Below are 8,326 nucleotides of genomic sequence, written 5' to 3'. Positions count from 1 at the left end.
AGCGGCTTCCCTCCCTTTCCCTGTCCCGCCCAGTGACCGCTGGGCGCTCGGGGCCTTCCCTCTCCCCCAGTGACCTAATGATTCCCGCTCCCCTTCCACCGCACACACCCGAGCCTCAAGCAACTGCAGCGCCAAGACGCTCCACTCAGCCCCATCACAGCATCGGTAACCATAACAACCTCAAGTCACCCTCTCATTGGTCAATTTGATATGAGTCGTCGACCAATAGGAAGAGGACATGAGCGGGGCGCTTCCAATAGCATGCTGGCACAAGGCAGGCCGCTGTGCTGACGTCCGTGGTGGGAGGAGGGACTAGGCAGACTGGGCTGAAGGGGGTCGGGACTCAGCGGCGGCACCACCATGGAGACCCCGGGTTAGGGCCCGGCTTAGCGGGGAGGCTGCAGCTGGGGCCCCTCCGCGCCTGGATCCCCTACCAGCGGCGGCGACTGCGCGGTGAGTGAGGCTCCAGGGCACGGGAGGCCTCGGGGGGCGCAGGGCTGCCCTGGGGCGGGGACCCGGCTGTACCGGGAGGCACCGTAATCCCGCCGTAGGGAGCTGAGGCAAGAGGTTGCGTCTCCCGGCGTGGGGTGTGTCTGTGGGGGGCCCCGTCCCCTCGGCTCTGGCTTTTCGCCCCTTATCCCACTTGGCCATCCCTTGTCTCTCCCCTGAACCTGCCCCGCTCTCCCCTCCAGCCTCTGCTCTCTTGGCCTGTCTCTTTCCCAATCCCTCCCCCCAGCCGCTCGTCTGCCCCTGTATTTGTCTCGCCTCCCTACCCCCTCCCATTCTTTAACCCCGTGGCGTTACCCTCACCCCCCCCCCCCGCCGCCTCGGGCCTGACTCCCCTCCCAAAACTCCCCGAACGCCCCCTCCCTTCTTAACCTCTATTGCCCGGAGCACTCCCCCGCCCTCCCGAGCTCCTGTTTCCCTTCAGCCTTCCGTTTCCCTGGACCATTGGCTTTGCTCGGGTTCGGGCTAAGCGTACGCCGCAGCCCCAGCCCCGCCTCAGGCTTCTCGGGGGGCAGGGCCCCGGGAGTGCCCCTCTGCGCTCACCGAGCCCCGTGGGGAGGGGGCAGAAGGCCGCCTGCTTTTGCCTGCCTGTTCCCGGAGCGCGACAAACAGGGCGCTGGCGGAGCGAAGCGCAGGGCGGCTGAGCAGGCAGGTGTGCGGCTAGTACCGTGCGCGGAGGCGAGGGGGGCACACGCTGTTTGCTCCTGGGGCTTTAGATTGTGCTGGAATGCGAGGAATGCGCCAGGGGAAGCGCGCCCACAACTCGCTGCAACAGATCGCTCCTTGCCCGGCTCTCCTGCAATAGTCAAAGGTCACTAGACCATCCATCCGCCCAGGAGCGAGTGAAGCTCTCTGCCGCTCCGAGCTGCAGGGAGGGCAGAAGCGGTGTCTGCTCGCTTTCGGCATGGCGTTACACCGGTTCAGGTTAGATCCTGGCAGCATTTCTCCGCGGTGAGATCAGTTTAAAGGTTGCTTGTTCCTTACCGCACCCGAGTTCTGCAAGGCTGGGGATTCACTTCCTGCCAGCTCGCGCGGGCCTTTGATATCTGTGCCAAGTTTTGATGAAACATTTGTACAATTGGTATGGTTGCTTGGCGTATGTTCCTCAGCCGAGCTGCAGAAGCTGGGTGGTGATAGCGGCGGGGGAGGACGGGAGAAGAAAAATGTTCGCCGTGTGTGGTGCTGCCGCAACACACGTTTTAATGTATGTTTTTGTTAATACTTGCGAATTGCGATCTAACGTGGAAAATATTTCTGTGCATTGATCCTTCTTGTCGAACATGAGCTACAGCTGGTTGTGGTACTGAGCTGCATTTATACTCTCGTGTAAGGCGTAATGAAAAGGAACAGAGAGGCAGTGTTTTGCCAGAGATGGGACAGATAGAACTGTCTGGTACTGTTAAATTACAGGGCGTGTCAATTACCATCTGAAACAACACAGAAACACAGCAGGAGTCAATAGTCGCCACCACTTCTTTCCCCAGATTTACATTTGTTAGGACCAGGGCAATTTTCATTCTGCCCTTCAAACTGTCATAGCCAGTTAAGTGGATATCTGTGAGAAGTTATTTGGGAGTAGTGGGGAGAGAAAAAGGAAAAGGGATTTGGAAAACAATTGTCTAGTTGTAGCTAAAATTGTGTCTGAATATGGTCTATTAGGTGTTTGGTTTATTTATCTCTAAAGTATAGTAGCTTCTAAGTAAATCTAAGAACTATCATGTAAACTACTGGTTTGACAAACATTGTTTGGGACACGTTTGTTAATAGGGCCATAAAATGAGGATATCAAGCTGAACTGTTATAAATCTGAGGGTTTCTATTTTTTAAGCTAAGGAAACAACATTGTATTCGCCCACTGTGATTATTATACCCAATTACCCTATGTCCTCCGGCTGTGAGGTGACCCCCAATCACTGATTGTTTGCTAAAAACAATTTGAAAATTAGGCATGCTTTTGACAGGACTAAATTTCAGGTTGTGTACCAGTACTTAAATGAAGAAAACTATCTAAGCCTTAAAATTCTCTACTGCTGGTCAGAGAAAGCACAGCTACAAGGAGCTGTTAACTTGGGAGTCGTTTTGCTTGATCAATAAGCAGCACAAATAGGAGAAAAGTGACTGTAATGATACATGTGGCTGTTTTTATAAGCTATCACCTTGGCCTCACAGGATGCATTAAGTTTACTAACTTGTTTGTGCATGGACATTTTGCTAATACCATACAGAAAGCATAACGAAATTGGGAGATGTGCTTTAGTAGCCAACATGCCCATCCAGTCTGGAGGAAAGATGCTGAGAGGTGCAGAATTTGAAAGAGTGGCATGGACTGTAAAGTTCTTGGAGTCTGGGATGTTTAATCACAGAAACACTCCTTTCTCCAAAATCAGTGTTCTAAATTAGAAATCCTAAATTGTGTACAGGAACGCAATCGTATGTATTTGTTCTCACCGAGACACATTTTCAGGAGCCACCACTAGTTTGATACAAACATTTGTACAACATCTTAGTGCAGCTGAAAAAATATGTAGGTCAGGACAGATTAAGCCTTGTACAGTATTTCTAATTTCTCACTACATATTAATTTTAAACAATAGTCCAATGCATATGTGATTATATGATAAAAATGCTTAAAGGGACAGGTGTGGCATTAAAATAATAATTTATAGCTAGCTTTTGATTCTGCTGCTGACTGTCACTCCTTTTGTCAATCATGATACAAAATATGGGAAGGGCCAATGAAGCTTTCGTGAGTAATTGAATGGGTAGCTGTGCACTTTTTATCCTGGAGAAATGTTGACCTTTGGTTAATATCTGATAACTCTGAAAATTAAAATATTGGAAGTTAAAACTCAATTGCAACTATTTTAAAATTAGGAAACAAAGGAAACTAAAAAGGCTGTCTTTAAAAGTTCTGTTAATACTACCAAAACTATTTTGTGTACATGTGAGTAGCATAACCAATAGGTTGAGGCTCCCAGCTTTGACTGGAAGGTACACATCTCTGACCTAAACAACTTCAAAATTTAACAGAAAATGAAAGGGTTTGTTTGTTTGTTCCTCCTCACAATAGAAGTTACATACTTTAATTAAACTGGTAAGCTTTTTAAGAAAGTTCTTGTTTCATTGTTTGAGAAAATGTATTTGTATGGAGAGACAATACACCTAATTTTTCTGATTGCATGTTGGCAATGTTACATAGCTTGTGTGGCTCGCTTTTAAAGCATAACATATTCATTTACTGCTCTGTTTGCAAGAGTATTTAAAAGGTAAAAAAAAAAGTAGTAAGATGTAGTATTTTATATAGCTGCTTAATGTGTTGACGAGATAGCATTTTCATTTTTTAAAATGAACAAAAAATCAATTTAATGTAACATAGTTTTCAGTGTTATATTGCCTATATTAGTCAATTATGAGCATAACTACCTTTACAGAACTTATAAAATAGCTTGATTGTATTTTTCATGTGTGTTATATCAAGTAATAGGCAAAGAAATTCCTGCATGTGTTCCGTTAACTTTTGGCAGAAATACTACGTGTATTCACAACTTGAGTCATGTAAGTGCTCTTTTTTGTTTAATTTTAGTCTAATGCAATTGAACGTTTCACCTGTTTCATGATTAGGTGTTACACAGCAGATAGTTAACTGACACAATGTTATTGTAACTTGCATGTGGACTATTTAAACACATCAGTCGTTCCCCAGTTATAAAGAGATCACAGAATATGGACCTTTTTCTAAAAAAGCATCTCAGTAGAAGAAATCTGATGTGTTACTAAGTACAGAAGAAACAATTTTTTGAGATGTGTCTTTGACATTCTGTTGTGACATTCTGTAGTTATAAGAAAGTACTATGGCTGTTCCAAGGAGATTAGTGATCATAGTAGAGTTTATTGCTGTAGGCAGAATAAACATGTCAGTGATCGCTAGCTTTACTACCTGGATATGCTTGTTACATGTGCTGAGAGAACAAAACAACCAACATTTGAATGCAAGGGTAAGAGGGTCTGTGACCTTTGTTGGAAAAGGGATCTGTATTTAGTTTACTACAAAATATTGTGAGTAGTATTATCCAAACAGCTCTCATTGCTCTTTTCCTGCTTCTTCCTATTTTACTTTATATCTACTACTGTATATAATTTCAACCTTGTCCACAGAAGAAAAGTTGACTGGCTAAATTAGTGCAAACCATTCATTTTAACACAGTTGAACTGGTTTTAACCCTTGTTCAGTTTCATTTGTATTATTATAGCACCTAGACACCCCACTTAAGGTTCAGGGACTGTTTTGCTAGGCAAATGGGTAAGTGGAAAAAGAGCACAATCCATTTCCCAAAGAGTTCATGACTTACAAATCATACGCCAAGAAATTCATGGCCAGGTAAAATGCATGACCAACCATGAAATCTGCTGGCCTCCCGTGAAATCTGGTCTTTCATGTACTTTTACTCAGCGTTACACAGGTTTCACAGGGCATACCAATGTTTCTCAAACTTTGGATCCTGACCCAAAAATGGAGTTGAAAGGAGGATGCAAAGTTATTTATGGTTAGGGAGTTGCAGAATTGCCACCTTTCTGTGCTGAGTTGGGTGGCGAGAGCAGCTGTTGTCTAGGCAGCATAGCAGCAGCAGCAGCTGCACAGACTATGACATGGTCCAGCACTACTACTGACAGAGGGTCTGCCTTCAGAGCTGGCTGCTAGCTGACAGCCTATGCTCTCCAGTTGCCCAGTACTGCATCCCTTCAACACACGATAACCTTGTGACCCCCTCAGACTCCTTTTTTGGCCAGGACCTGTACAGTTACATCACTCTGAAATTTCTGATTGAAAGAAGTGAAATAATGAAAATTAGAATTTTAAAACTCCTATGACCATGAAATTAACCAAACGGACTGTGAATTTGGTAGGGCCCTAGTCGTACAGGACATAATAGGTCGATAAAATACACAAATGGAGCAGGAGGCTGAGCTAGCAAAGAGTTTTTACAACAGAAATCTTAATTTGCCATTTAAGTAATAGGTGCAGGACAGGAAGTACACTTCCTAAAATTGCAGTGGCAATTTTAACTTACCCTTCCCTGTCTACCCTGTGTTTTGTCTTACTTGATCTGCATTCCTAGGGCTCCTACTCCTTTGATTTTGCAGACTGTTTATTAAATTAATAATTTACTAACTGAAGCAAACCCAGTTTAAGACCATTCAAAGTGTACCCAATAGAGTATCTTTGTTTGTTTAACTTCAGTTTTAAAATGATCTAGTTATGCCGCTGCAATTGTGCATAAAGATGTAGTCTTAGACTGCAAGATTGCTGGAGCCAAACAGATCTTCTATTGTGTACGGTGCCTACCACAGTTGACACTCTGATTTTTTATTTGTGACCTGCAATGACTAACAGTGTAAATTATGGTAGTGAGGGCACACAGGAAACAAATGTGATGATTAAACATTTAAACATAGAGAACTACAGATGGAGTAAACTGATTATTTAAACATGCAAAGCATTCCTTCAAACTTCTATCCAAACTGTGAAGTGGAATTTCACATAACAAGCTTGTTAAAATGTGTTCAGTGGTATGCCAACATTAATAGGATAAATATCTAGTAGGAAACTTTAACTGCTTCAATGCCACATTAAATAATAATTTTGGCCAATGTATTGCAATTCTGCTTCTAGTTTTATTTTTTCAAAGCATGTGATACGTGGAGCCATTTAGTAACTGTTGACATGCTTTGCTACTTGAGAGATTTCTGAAAATAGTCAATTTTTCACTTTTAGAATATTTGAGAAGTCCCTCATCTTGTAAATTTCAGATTGTTGGAGGGTACTACACAAAACTGCTTACTTATCAAGAAGTTTCTATACTCTACCATCTTTGCTTAGATTTGCTCTTGTACATGATTTTAAACTGTACATCTAAGAGTAAACTCAAAGGATGACTGTGGCATGTTCCCATATAAACAAAATAATGCTAAAACATGTGGCACCTTAAAGACTAATAAAACAATTTATTAGGTGATGAGCTTTCAAAGGGCAGACCCTCTTCTTCAGATTTGGAAATAGTCATTAATATTATTTCCAAATCTGAAGAAATGGGTCTGCCACATGAAAGCTCATCACCTAATAAATTATTTTGTTAGTCTTGAAAGTGCTACAGGATTGCTTTTTTGTACTGTGAAGCATTTATCAGTAACTGAGGACCCCAACAACAATTATTTGGAAAGGAGTATGATGCATAGCAGGCAAATTTGCTTGTCTTAAAATTCTTGGTTAGGACTTACCTCCCAACTGCAGCACACACTTCGCTGTACAGCAGATTGGGTGAATGGAAAGGTAACCAGCAAAGGGGTCTGAGCAGAGACCTGCTTTTCTTTCGTAATCACTTCATGCCTCCAGAGTGAGTCAGTCTTCCACTTTCTGGCAAACAATATTACTGCAAGGACAGTAGGAGAGCGCTCGGGCTGTGGCCACACTTGGCCAAAACTTTGAAATGGCCATGCAAATGGCCATTTCGAAGATTACTAATGAGGCACTAAATTGAGTATTCAGCGCCTCATTAGCATTAGGACACTTCCGGCCGTGGCGCTTTGAAAGCGCCACTTTTGGACGCTTGCAGCTTGGCGCGGCTACACAGGGGTGCTTTTCGAAAGGATCATGCACCTTTCGAAATCCCCTTATTTCTCTCACTGTGGCCAGAAGTGTCCTAATGCTGGTGAGGCACTAAATATTCAATTCAGTGCCTCATTAGTAGTCTTCAAAATGGCCATTTCGAAGTTTTGGCCGAGTGTGGCCACAGCCTCTCTCTTTATTTGCTTGCATTTCCCCAATTCTCTCAATAACTCATATCAAACTACAAATCTTGTAAGGAATGCTTCTCTAGGCTCTGTTTAGAAAACCAGGTTCCTCCCTTGCATGCATACTCTCACATGCTCATTTCATGTGTTTTCATTTCTGAATTGAGGACTCTGTCACTGGCTACAATCCCAGCCAGGCTGGAGTCAGGGAGGAACTTCCTGTTAGTACTTGTGCAGGGGCCAATGGTCTCTCTTTGGTTATCTTTAAAGCTACAAAGCATGCTCCTTACATCCAAGTTCTTAGGGTCAAATTAGGTTTAAAGAAGGCAATACTACTTTAATCCATTCACTTCTAACTTATCACAGTATTCCCAAGAAGAAAAACTTTAGGACAGAAATTATAGCGTATTTGAGCATGGAACATCTTTTCTCTTCTTTGTTCTCCCGTTCAGAAGGGAAAGAAAAAGATAAGGCTGGGATGAAACTAGCAATTCCTGCTATCTCAGTCCTGGCATGACATACAACAGAAAAACAAAATGCTTTTTCTATTTGAGATTCCTAACATGGGTTAGTTTATTCTATGCCATTTTCCATTATCTGATTACGCTCAATGTCACCAACTTCCAAGTATTTAATCATGAATCAAGCTCTCTCTCAAAAAAGTCATGGAACTGGCTAAAAAATGATATTGGAAAAATTTAGTGATGAGTTCTTTTTATATTTCTTCTGGTTTTGAGCTGTTCATTTGTTCATTTTTTTTTTTTTTAATCAAACATATTTTTGAGGGCTCTTGAAACTTTTTTTTAAAATGAGAGAAAAGTTAGGTTCTCTATTAATCCTATGACTCTTGGATCTGGGGCTTTAGGAAAAACATTGTGTTGCAATAAAATCATAAGAATTCAGAGCATTGGAGGCTAAAGTGAGCTTTGAAACAGAGTGGTTTATCAACATATCAATAACATACCCCTCAGAAGGGTGCTGAGGTGAAAAAGGGCTGTTTTCACTCACCTTTTTTCACTCTGAACAAGAC

The 8,326-nt window shown here is 42.9% G+C and overlaps 1 protein-coding gene across 7 annotated transcripts in view; it reads left to right on the top strand.

The window, feature by feature from the left end:
- Positions 1-335: 335 nt before the first annotated feature.
- The window catches only part of PKP4 (plakophilin 4), a 236,635-nt gene continuing 228,644 nt past the window's right edge, over positions 336-8,326 (top strand). For 4 of the 7 annotated variants that reach the window (XM_075002029.1, XM_075002033.1, XM_075002034.1 and 1 more), the window contains exon 1: positions 336-453. The gene's annotated coding sequence lies outside the window, so the exon portion shown is untranslated. Of the gene's footprint in view, positions 454-1,359; positions 1,459-3,989; positions 4,063-8,326 lie in introns of those variants that run through there. The other 3 variants (XM_075002031.1, XM_075002032.1, XM_075002030.1) reach the window with 3 other exon arrangements.

The sequence above is a fragment of the Carettochelys insculpta genome, chromosome 8 (assembly GCF_033958435.1).
Source record: "Carettochelys insculpta isolate YL-2023 chromosome 8, ASM3395843v1, whole genome shotgun sequence".
NCBI classification, from domain to species: domain Eukaryota; kingdom Metazoa; phylum Chordata; order Testudines; family Carettochelyidae; genus Carettochelys; species Carettochelys insculpta.
The sequence above is the reverse complement of the archived record's forward strand: the minus strand, read 5'-3'. Positions and strand labels throughout refer to the sequence as shown.